At 31.3% G+C, this 13,319-nt stretch overlaps 1 non-coding gene across 1 annotated transcript; it reads right to left on the bottom strand.

Moving 5' to 3' along the window:
• Positions 1-6,186: 6,186 nt before the first annotated feature.
• TRNAT-AGU (transfer RNA threonine (anticodon AGU)) lies at positions 6,187-6,260 on the bottom strand. The gene has a single exon. It is a non-coding gene; the product is annotated as a tRNA-Thr (tRNA).
• Positions 6,261-13,319: the final 7,059 nt, after the last annotated feature.

Below are 13,319 nucleotides of genomic sequence, written 5' to 3'. Positions count from 1 at the left end.
AAAAGAATTCACAATGTGCTATTTAATAGATGACACTAAAAAGAATTCACAATTTGCTATTTCATAGATGGCGCTAAAAAGAATTCACAATTTGCTATTTCATAGATGGTGCTAAAAAGAATTCGTAATCTGTTACTTCATAGATGACGCTAAAAAGATTTCACAATTTGCTATTTCATAGATGGTGCTAAAAAGAATTCGTAATCTGTTACTTCATAGATGACGCTAAAAAGATTTCACAATTTGCTATTTCATAGATGGTGCTAAAAAGAATTCGTAATCTGTTACTTCATAGATGACGCTAAAAAGTATTCACAATTTGCTATTTCATAGATGGCGCTAAAAAGAATTCATAATTTTCTATTTCATAGTTGGCGCTAAGAAGAATTCATAATCTGCAATTTCATAGATGGCGCGAAAAATAATTCATTATCTGCAATTTCATAGATGGCGCTAAAAATAATTTATAATCTGCTATTTCATAGATGGCGCTAATTTAAGGGAAAACACTTTTTGTAAGATTTTATATATTTTAAATAAATAAATGTGTTTTTCTAATTGATATTGTTTCAGTTGAATAGTGTTTTTGTTTTTTCATTGTTGGTTCGTTTATTAGTGTGTTTCTTACGACGCATGCGAAACAACATAAGGTTCCTAATCATTTTTCTAATTGTCTTATTCGATAAACAAACATTTTCGATTGTCTGTACAGTATTTTTTACAAAAAAATATTTGTAAATTATTTATTTCATCTTTTAAATTGTATTGCTTTTGTTTAATTTTTATAGAGTTAATCTTGACTATAAGATAACCAACTCCTAAATATAAAAACGAAATTACGTAATTCTTGTCGTGTTGTGTTTTGTCTTGTTTATTTTCTCTACTTTTCTATCCCCTGTATTTGTAAGTATAATCTATTTTTTTTTTAATTTCTATTTTATTTCATTTTATTAACGCCTAGAAGGCTTTTACATATACATGTTATGGGTTTTGTTGTTCAGTAGCATTATAAAATATTTTAATTACATAGCATAATAAATTGAGTATGAACTTACATAACAATGTGTAGGGTTATTGTTATGGTGTTATTATTTTATAAACATAAGCAAGCAAAGTTTATTGTACAAAGTACGTCGGTTGAATATTTTACAGAACATAGGTTAAACTAATACATAAACTTGAGAAAAATATAACAGATATAGGTAGGTAGTTAAGTAGATACAATTCAAGTATATAGTTACGGTGTTATTGGAATTTGGACAATGAGTTCGATAAGTTTATATAAATATAGTGTAGTTACAAGAGTACAATAATGTAAGTAGGTAATACACACAAGACAAGTAAGTTTGTTATTATTATTATAAAGATAAACACTACAGTTTGTTGTAAACCATCTTTGTAATCATCAATCTTTATTTTGCCCGATTGGGAATTTTAAAAACAAAGCTTAGTTAATGAAACAATAAAATATGCGTTTGAAAAAAAATTATGAATCTGTTACAAACATTCTAGTATACTGTATTTTAGTTTGTATACTGATTGGTGATGATAAACATCAATTGAGCTATACTTATTACCGAGTATGTGAAGTCTTTGAATAGGTGAGTTTTGAAAATAATTGTTAGCAGATATGGGAACATTATATAGAGCGGTCTGTCGAGTGTCGCGCGTAGGTACACGGAGCGATATAAGACTCGTCAAATCAATGGCGTCCAGTCTGCCATTCGAAATTTTGAAAAGAGATACTAAGTCGCACACTGTGCGTCTCAATGATAAATCGGTTAAATTTAGTAAGTTCATGAGGAAAGTGTAATTAAGATATTCGTTTGGAATTCCTAATTTATAATTAATAAATCGCAGAAATTTATGTTGCACTCTTTCAATTTTTAATTGGTGAATCTTATAAAATGGAGACCAGATTGTTGAGTTATACTCTAGATTACTTCTAACTAAACCAGTGAATAGCAGTTTGAAGGAATTTATTAATTTAAAATCTTTCGCTGTCCTTAATATAAAACCCAAACATTTCATGGCCTTGTTGGTTATTTCGTTTATATGAGGAACAAATGTTAGTTGCCTGTCAAAAATAATACCAAGATCCTTAATATTCTCAACTCTTTTTAGGAAAATGTTGTTGATGCTATATTGATGCGTAAGTGGGATACCAATGTATCAGTGGATAAGTACCTTTTTATAAATTCCTTCCTTGGCTTTATTCTTATGTGTATTCATGTCTGTTTCCTTTTTAGTTTTTTCTTGTTTATTCTACTTGACCTCCCTTTATCTATTTTAGTACTGTTTTGTATGTGAAACTTATAATTTTGATTATTTTCCTATTTTCATACTGTTTCGTTTGTGAAAGTTATAATTTTGATACCAAAATACCAATGTAAAATTGTACCTGTGTAAGTTCCTCCCGTCCTACAATGAGTTTTGTAATTTGTCGGGATTGCTCTTGCAAGAAATATAAATAAAAAAGGTAAATTTGTGATTGTCGCTGTAATTCGTCTAAAAATATATAATTACATTTTAAAGAAAAATGACAATATTTGAGAGGCGAGAAGTAAATATTTTGACAAATCCTTTAATAGTAATTTTCTACATAAGCACAAGAAATAACTGTTATAAAATTACATTTCAGATTTACACAAACAAGGAAGGTTGGTTCTAAGATATAATAATATAATAAGCTGACAAACTACGTAAAACGTTGCCGCATAACATAAATAGTTTCACGAAAATAACAAGAGAAGTCCATCTAAAACCAACACAAAGATGTTACAACACACTCACAAATACTTGTTCTATATTCAAAAATGTAGATCGTTATATAACAAGAGAAGTCCATCTAAACCCAAAACAAAGATGTTACAACACACTCACAAATAATTGTTCTATATTCAAATATGTAGATCGTTAGCGAAATTGATAAAATCTATAAAATGTTTGGCGAAATTGACCATACATTTTCGAGAATTCTTTCTTAAACATGTGATTTCATTGACCTGTCCATAGAATAAAGAATAAAAACGGAAATGCTTACCATGTAGATTTGAATGCAAACCATTGTCGCCACTGACTTCGTACCTTTTGGTTCTAGCCCATGTAGCATGCGCTCTGTCTCTTACACTTACCTGACATCGTATATCGCCATCCCATTTGAATTCCATAATGATGGTGAATTACATTTCTGCTATGAAATGTAAGCAAAAACTGGTCATATTTTAGGATCTGGAATACGCTCACATGACATTTTGTATGTTCTTCTTTATTCTATAGTTTTAGCATACTTAGCACATATCTCTCTTACGCTTATTGACTTCGTATATCGCCATCCCATATAATCGAAGTGATAATTTCATAATTATGGTGTTAACGCCGAAGTTAACATTTGGCGTGAATTTATCTTGAGCGCCACCTGTTTTTTTTTTTGTTTGAGTAAGGGAAACAGGAAACCATTGATGGAATTTCAGGGTTTAAGTGGACAACGAGTGCTGGCATTCATAGGTTAGGTTATTGTAATAAGAAGATAAATTTATGAGTGTAAATTAGATAGATATAATTTAAAGATATGAGTCGCACAAAGTACAGAGAAGTGTTATACATCCTAATCTAGCTTTGGGCAAGAAGTTAATACGTTACTCGGGCATTTCAAGTCTTGAAGTTATTGCGAACTGCGCCTTCCAGGTACGATGTCATCTTGTCAAAATAATTATACCGCTCGGGCGAGCGATGGCTTCAAATGGATTCTCCTTGTGAATCCATTTCATCGGTAAGCAGGTAGCAATTATGAATATTATCTGAGGTTCCAGAATTAGCGGAGGGTAGGCAAATTTACATCTTACTTGAGGATTTGAAGTGTGGCTTTGTATTGCCAATCCATTGGTCTTATTAGAGTTATCCTCGCCGGGATATTTAGATTGCCATTTTAATCCATCTTCCTTTTGTATGTTGAAAATGGCGATCAGGCTGTGATCCGTCGTTTTTATGATTCCACGGTGCTCCAAGCCGTTGAACCAAAAGATAAAGAATGACCGCTTCCTTCCTTCCGATTCCAATCTTGCCACCTTGAAGAAAAGTGTTGCCAGGCGCATCCCACACAGTTCCTTTTATGTGGGGAAGGAGAAGTTCTTACTTTGTTACGATTATATACGTAACAATGGTGAAACCGAATGGTCAGACTTTTGGATCACGAAACACGCCCTCATCGCATTTTTCGTGATCCTATGGGTTTCTAGAGACCCACGAATATCTCTAAATTGGCGGTATCCGGTATCAGTTTTGTTTCATATCGGTACGGATCACACTTCTAGAGAGTTTCTGTTCGGTGGTTGGCGACCACAGAGCATAGCGAGACATTCGATTTTTCCTATAATTTATAACCTTCCTCACATTTTATTCCCCGATCGGTCGTAAAAGATAATTTAATAGGCATTACGCTGTACGCCTTAATTATTATGCTGCCGTCAAGTTGACTTGAGTTTTTCACTATTTAACTTGCTCAATTAATAACGATGTTTACGAAGGAAAATTCACCAGAGGGACAAGGGCTGCTAAAAGTGCTTGTGCTTGGTTTATCAATTTTACTACCGGGTTCTATCGACAAGAAATATTTACAATACAATCTTCTCATTCTGACACTCTTAACATTTGGAAAGATAATTACACATAAATGTCTAAAGGCTACTTAAATAGGAATTAAATACATTCACTTTTTCAGAAAAATCATTCAAGTTAGCCATTCTTCGTGTCACGTTGTGCTAGACCATCTGTTCTGCCGTATGGTATGGTATAAAAGTCATGGCGACGACTACTGCTACACTGCGCCTAATGCGTGCATACAATAAAATCAATATTGCGAAGCTGGAATTAAATTCAAACAAATTGATTTTTTTATAGTTATTAAATTGCGGCAGGTTTCAGAGTGGAAGATATTCTCAGTATCGCTCTGGTGAGAGACCGCCATTCAAAGTTGAAACGTTGCTTGAAATGGCTTTAGCCGTGTTTGATGACTAGACTTGAATAGCCAGGTACTTCTCCACCTGCCTCTTCTACATCTCATTCACCTACCCACTACCTTCAGTCTTACAACATACCCTAATTGGAACAATTGGGACTCTTGTGCGGTAGTCAGTAGTCACATAGTGTGTTTTTTGTATATACTAGCTGACTTGAACCCGGCGTTGCTCAAATTTTCTCTACTTTCTATAAATATAATATGCATTTATAATATATATAGGAACCTTCCAGAAAAAAGACAGTGAAAACCCTATCAAAATCCGTTTCATAGTTTAGAAGAACTAAGATCACAAACAGTCAGACGCTGACAGCGACTTTGTTTTTACTATTTACAGATTAGTGCAAGGAAGAATTGGATAGATGGATAATGAAAATGAAATCGTACCGAATAGTATAAATTTGGGTCGTGGTATTTGGTCGCTAGTAATAACAGCGGTTCCATGATACTCAACATAATGACAATTCAAAACACCTTTAAAAAGTTATATAAAGTCATTAAGCTGTTAAAGGCCAGAGCATAAAATTGCTAGTAAAAACCTAACGTTTTATTATCCCAAACGATGCTGATTTTGTTTTTCATACATTTTTCGAAGCATTAAGGTAAAAATAGCATCGCAAATTATTCTAATAAGGTGCATATTAGAATGCTCGTATGTTCTCCAGAGACCCATCGGTGTAGTGACGAAAAGCTAACATAAACCTATCAAATCTTTCATGACTTTATTTCACTTTTTAAAGGCGTGTTGAATTGTCATTTCATATTTTATCCCGTCAATAATCTAGCTTTAAAAAAACATATCTGCCAATTCTAGCTATCATATAATAATGATAATTAAGCTCTGTACAATTAAACCATAGAGCTTTAAATTATTTAAAAAAATAAAAATTCATGCACTTTGTCATGTTTCAGTGGAGGATTTTACAAAATATGTTGGTTTATTGAAAATGATTCTCATTAAATTTAGCATATATTTTAAATTGTGTATTAAAATAATCAAATTTATTTCTGAAATCCCCTAATATTTATACTAGTTCAAAACTGTGACTGTCAGTTAATAATAAAATGAAAAAAATATTTGACGACGTGATATCGTATGACGCAAGGCCCCGAGTTAATAATAAAATAAAATAAAAAAAATATTTGACGGCGTGATATCGTATGACGCAAGGCCCCGACGAGAGTCGAACTCGTGATCTCCTGTTTACTAGACAGGCGCTTTAACCAACTAAGCCACGGCGCCGGTGTTAGCGGTCACAACAAATCTAATCTAGTTTTCAAAAATACGACGTCGCGTCGCTAAAATAAAGTGAAATAAAGAAAAACGAATATTGATAATCTTTAGATCCGTTTGCAACGAAGGTTATCGAATGCCGCCATTGACTAAATACGACGCAATGAATGCCGCTAATTCTATTATAGATTTGTAGTGTTCGTCTGCGGTAATTCTCATTCATCCTTGTTTCGTTAAAAAATACTTGATTGCTAATGTTGTTGATAAGTTCAGAGTGTATGAAAATAGGGAATTCTCTTCACACCAAAAAAATCACTTATTATTAATTATTCACATGTAGAAACACTTCAGACACAAGATACATAGTTTTTATAATTTTCAAAAATCATTTATTAAAGTTATAATGACTTTAAAAACAGGCGCGAACGAAATATTTCAATGCAGCTAAAAACGCCCGGTGATTGATCAAGCGTTCAAGGGCGAACGATGACGTCACTGTTGACCGGCCTGAGTAGATCCTGCAAACCGATGGCGGCGGCGGCGGCAAAGGTGTGACGTAGCACTTGTGACGTAGCGGTCAAAATGGCGCATGACCGTTTTCAGAGCCGAAATAGCACGCAATTTTTAAAACAACTACAAAAAATTGAAAATGCATTTAAAAAAAAAGAAAAAAAAGAGGCACATAATAAAATAATTATCTTTATTGAAATAAATTATTTACACAATGCACGAGAATTCCCTATTATCATGTTTTTTTTTGTGCGAGGTGCCTTACTGAAAACATTATAATTATTTTATTTATTTCATATGTTTATGTGCTATTATTTAATAATAACACAGCATATAACATGACCTGACAAACATAAGAAATTAAAGAACTGCAAACTCATTACACCTGAACAAAATTTGTACAAAAACACACATCAGGAAGATAATTTATGAACAAGGATGGATTTGATGGAATACATGATTTAAATTAAATCCTCAGCACGGGATATCCCACTTAGAATATCATTTTATCTATTTGTTACAAAAAAATAAGATAATAAAACACTTATTTTAAGCAGTATGATAAGTTTTTCTAGTTACTTTAACTACTATTCCCTCCAAAATATATTTTTTTTTAATTCCACATTCCGTTTTATTTTATTTTAATATAATGTGTGTAAATGCTATTTATTCGATATTAGTTCCAAGCTAGGTATATTGTCTGCTCCAAAGAAACAAAGACTTAAGTTATGTGTTGAGAAATAATTATTCGTTATTAAAATAAATAAAATCAAACTGGCAGAGAACATTATAGATACTCATTTCTACTATTTTCACTGTTATTACAGATACTCATTTCTAATGTTTTCACTGTTAATATAGATACTCATTTCTAATGTTTTCACTGTTATTATAGATACTCATTTCTAATGTTTTCACTGTTAATATAGATACTCATTTCTAATGTTTTCACTGTTAATATAGATACTCATTTCTAATGTTTTCACTGTTATTATAGATACTCATTTTTACTGTTTTCACTGTTATTATAGATACTTATTTCTACTGTTTTCGCTGTTATTATAGATACTCATTTCTACTATTTTCACTGTTAATATATCATATTGTTTATAGTTTCTTTGATTTTTTTACATTATAGTACATATATACGGATTTTGGGGATTTTGGCAGATTTAGACCTATATTTTTAAAATTCTTATATTTTATGTAACATATTTTGTCAACTCTGATATTTTTTATGTAACCTGTATTTTGTTAACAATGATTTTTAAAAAAAAAATTTTATATGTAATCTGTATAACTAAAAAATAAAGATGTACATTATTATAGGTAAAAGCCCTATGGGCGTTTAAATAAATAATAAAAAAAAATATATATATTTAATTTCTTAAATTAATGAATTTAATTGGTTTATCATATATTCATTTAACAATTTATTTATTTATTTGTTAAGACATACACAGTACAATAAGATACAGTTAGATATTTTTAGTTATTACATAGTTGTAGTACCTATTACGTATGTCCATAAAATATCATTACGTAATTTCGCCTGAGAAGGAAGGAAGGAAGGAAGTGTGCGGATAGATAGTAATAAATGAATTGAAAACAAGAATTATGATAAGCTCACGAATGTAATTATTATATTATAAATAACTGTTTGATTCCAAAAGACAATAAAATAAAATATGTATGTATTTATAATTTTAACTGACATTACTTAACAACTTTCCGGCTCCCCTCTATTTATTTATTATTATTTATTGGATAATTTGTATAGCGCCGCTTTTATGAGATATCACCTCAGGGGCGCTTTACAGTTGATGCAGGTATTACAAAATATAAATATTACAAACATAAGTGAAATTAAGTTAAATGAAATGAAGTACATGAACAGGTGATGAAATTTAATTTCCGATTGACTCCCATTTTCGATTATTTGTTTTTTCGTTCTTCGTTCTATCCTTTTTTGTTATTTCATTGCCTTTTTTGGTTATCGTTTACAGTAGGTATTTCCTTCTCTCACATTACATTTTTTTTCTTCAGGTACTTATATATATTTTTTTTGCCCTCAGTACAATTTTTTTTAATCTATTTTTGAACTTCAATACATTTTCCCCGGTTTGAAATATGTTTCCAATAATAATGATATTATTATAATTGCTAATTATAATTCTGTAACCACTGGAGTGTGAGTAATTAGGTAACAATAAAAACATATATGCGTACTAAAATGATCACTATTTAGGCCATGTATTTATAGATGAAGCTATTACGTAGCAATAAAGCGCAGTTGGAATAAGATTCCCAAAATCTCACTTGAAAATTTATCGCTGTTATTATTATAATATTGTAAGTGTAGTTGTGTAAAAGAAATGGGGTTATTCGGAAAAACCGTGGCAGGGCGTCAGTTGTTTTCTTTTCGGGGGCAAGAAGGAAAACACATTTAGTCCATTTCCCCGAGGTATTGCTTGTAGGGTAAGCAACCATTATTAACTTACTTTCAACTTATATTATTATACAAAATTACATATTTCTGCTAATCGAAACACAACAATTATTGTTTGCCTCAAAACCGCTAGGGACACCTGGTGCTATATCTGTCACCAAATGATACGTCCTCACAAAACATGATCTATCTCTTTTTTATCATGGTCACATTTATGTAATGTTAACAGATTTAGTAAGATAGAACACAAAGCTCTGTTTTGTATTAAAAGTTTATCGTAGACGCTCCCCTATAATTTTAAATAATCCTGTAAAACCATAAAAAAACCGCCAAACGGTTCACCTCGTCGCTGTTTGTCAATTTCGAAATAATGGTTTTTATATAAAACGAAAAATTTATAATTTTAAACAGGTTTGTCTAAATTAAATGTGTTTTTTAGTTTTGTATAAAGACGTAATTATAGTTTACAAGAAAAAAATTATCGGTTTTATTTTCCATTAAATATTAATGGTGTTTGTGTTAAATTTTTTTGTTGCATTTGTTCGTTTGTGAAATCAAAATCTGGAAGTCTTTCATATGCCTACAAAAAGATTAGGTATTTCATTTTGAGATACTTTAAAAAACAACGAATCTATTTGAAATTGATTGTTATGTGGAAACACGTTAATATTTTGTATAGGCCTGAGGAATTAATAATAATACTTTGAAGAATAAATACTGAGATTTCAGCAGTCATGTTTTATTTTTATAAGTAGTTAGTATTTTTAAAGCAATTAGTAACTTTGTGGTGGAACATTATGTTTCCACCACTAATTGATAATTAGTTAGTATTTTCAAAGCAATTAGTTATTTTCTGGTTGAACATTATGTGTCCACTACTAATTGATAAGTAGTTAGTATTTTCACAGCAATTAGTTACTTTGTGGTGGAACATTATGTGTTCACCACTAATTTATAAGTAGTTAGTATTTCCAAAGAATGAGTTACTTTGTGGTGGAACATTATGTGTTCACCACTAATTTATAAGTAGTTAGTATTTCTAAATAATGAGTTACTTTGTGGTGGAACATTATGTGTCCACCACTAATTTATAAGTAGTTAGTATTTTCACAGCAATTAGTTACTTTGTGGTGGAACATTATGTGTCCACCACTAATTTATAAGTAGTTAGGATTTCCAAAGAATGAGTTACTTTGTGGTGGAACATTATGTGTTCACCACTAATTTATAAGTAGTTAGTATTTCCAAAGCAATTAGTTACTTTGTGGTGGAACATTATATGTTCACCACTAATTTATAAGTAGTTAGTATTTCCAAAGAATGAGTTACTTTGTGGTGGAACATTATGTGTCCACCACTAATTTATAAGTAGTTAGTATTTTCAAATATTGAGTTACTTTGTGGTGGAACATTAGGTGTTCACCACTAATTTATAAGTAGTTAGTATTTCCAAAGCAATTAGTTACTTTGTGGTGGAACATTATGTGTTATTTGGGGATCAATCACAAATTTTTTTGTTTTTTTTTTTCCTTAAAGGTTCTTGTGTTCTATAAAACTAGTATAGATAATTTACAATCGCTTTATATAATACACACTTTTAAATTCAAATTGATGTATTTAAATATAGGGAATGATCTTTTTAGTTGATTTATGTAATAATTATTAATTTGCTTGTTAAATTAATACAGTCCAGTCTAATATTTTCACTTCAGTTTTGATTACATTTCGAAATGTAGTAAATAGTCTCCGATATGTTAATTAAAACTTCTGAAAAAAATGCTCAAACGAGAAACTGATATAGAAGGTTAACTGCAAATCATCGGTAGTTTTAAAAAGTTATCCATCACCAGATAAACTTTAATGTGGCTTCCTTTATTACACTGTTACCATAGACGTTCAAATTAATAGATGAGCCAATCAGGGAAAAGCGGACAAACTAACTTGTGCGGGGCGCGGGAGGCGGTGTGATCGTCCTACTTTCGGTGATTTATAAAATAAATGCATCTGACAGTATATAGGAACTCGAATTGTAATATCACCATTCGATCGTCGAAAATAAAATCTACTGCCGAATTATTACTATTTTTTACAATAGTGCGCAAGTTGCTAAAAAACTTAACTGCACATTAAATCGGCTAAACAAAAGTTCAGGCATATTTTAAAAATTAATATTTTGTTACGCTATTTAGTTAGACACTTTTACAAATGTGTTACAATTTGTTTAAGGCGATGCACTACGTAGTAATTCAAAATCATGTGTTTTTGGTTTGAAAATTTGGTCGCAAAGAAATGTTTCAGATGCTTTAATTAAATAATGCGAGTAGAATATATCCTGGCCTTTGAAATAATCGAGTATTTTTACATAAGTCTTTTTATAAGCCCAGAAAAAAATAATGTATAAGGCCTATGAAAACTGTTTAAAGTTCAAAATATCATAGAATTAACTTTCAGGAACAGCGCTGCAAACATTTGCCTTACTTAGCGAACTCTACTTTTCTGCGCAGGGACTGGATATTTCAATGTCCGCTCTTCGGTGGTCAATGTACGACTAATGTCATAATTTATTCAAAACATTCTAGAAATCTCCTGGTGCCAAAAATGTGGTCATGTGGTTTGCCTCCAGCTCGTCAAAATAATACCCAGATTTCATGTTAGGGCAAGTCTATTAATTTGTATGTCTATTTTGTTCTTTGAGATCAGCAGCGATTGGTTAGTTAGAACAGGAAATTAAAAATATATTTATTTTTGAGAAGAAAAAAATAGCGGTGGAGGTAATAATAAATTTCTCCACTTTCTTATTTTTCTTACGCCCCATCTGTGAAATATCTGAAGTGTGATTTACAATGCTAGAAAAAATTTAATAGTTCCCACTTTCGGAATGAAATATCGCCTTGATGGTGCTTTAAGGAAGTAACTAAAGTCCTTTGAATAATAAAAATAATTGCCTTAAAATACTTTGCTCTAATTAATTGCTGATGGCGTAGATTAAACTAGGCTTTGTAAACTAAATGAACACTTGAATTTTTTTAAATTACAGGTGTCTCAAACTATCGTGTAAAAATATTGACTTTATGTCCGGGTTAAATCTTCCCCAGAGGAAAAACTAAACCCTTCCACACACTTTTCCACAAATGATCATCTAGTCAATCCAAATTATGCAAGTGCATTATATATGCATAATAAATACAAAATAATACAAGAACAACACGTCAAATCACCAGAGATTAAATTGGAAAATTATTCACCGACTCCAGATATTTTCATATCAGAGGGTTTGGCTCGGTAGAACTCCTAACTGGACCTATAAATCCTACTGATCCCGCAATATAAATATTTCAAAAAATCTTTCGTAATCCTACATGTATTTAAAATAACTGATTTTTGCATTTTTATATATAAATCCTTTGACAGATTTGAAATGATTTGAATGATTTGAATTTTGAACGAGAGAGCTAGGTATAATGCCAGTAGCCGAAATAACAAATGGTCATATTTTTATAGACTGAGAATGGCAAATTCTTTTAATCTCATTTCCCAAATCTGTATATTTTTTTATTTTTTCAGAAACAGATTACAATAATTTGGAATAACGACATCAATGATGTAAGTTTTTTTTTAAATGTTGTCATGTAAAACTATATTGGGTCTATTGTGACTAATCGTTCTGTCTGTTAGTATAGTTTTATCATAATATATTTTATAAAAATAAATTTGGTTTGTATTCATAATATGGTACTAATTTAATATTATTATCATTGCTGTCTCTATTTGGGAGGCCGGTATGAGTACCGCCGTCCCAGGAACCAATTATTCGATAGCCAACACCCCTGCTATAGGTCACCCCAAGTGGTTAGCAGGGGTGCTCGGGTTCATGGAATGAGATTTGTCTAGGTCTTGGCGGTGGAAGCGTTGTCCACCTGCTGCGTGGCGGGCCAAATCGGGAGATACTTTCGAGGATCCCACCACTTACCCGCCCCGGTATAGGTAACTTATGGTTACCCCTTCAGGGCACTAGCATGGACTCTAATTTTTTTTTCATGAACGACTCTACGACTCTAAATCGGGAGATACTGGTTGAGAGAGAGAGATGGATTCATACGTCCGTCATA

Source organism: Hesperophylax consimilis, chromosome 1 (assembly GCF_061612785.1).
Source record: "Hesperophylax consimilis isolate HC1 chromosome 1, BYU_Hcon_1.0, whole genome shotgun sequence".
Taxonomy (NCBI): domain Eukaryota; kingdom Metazoa; phylum Arthropoda; class Insecta; order Trichoptera; family Limnephilidae; genus Hesperophylax; species Hesperophylax consimilis.
Note: the sequence above shows the minus strand (reverse complement) of the source record. Positions and strands in the feature narration are given on the sequence as shown.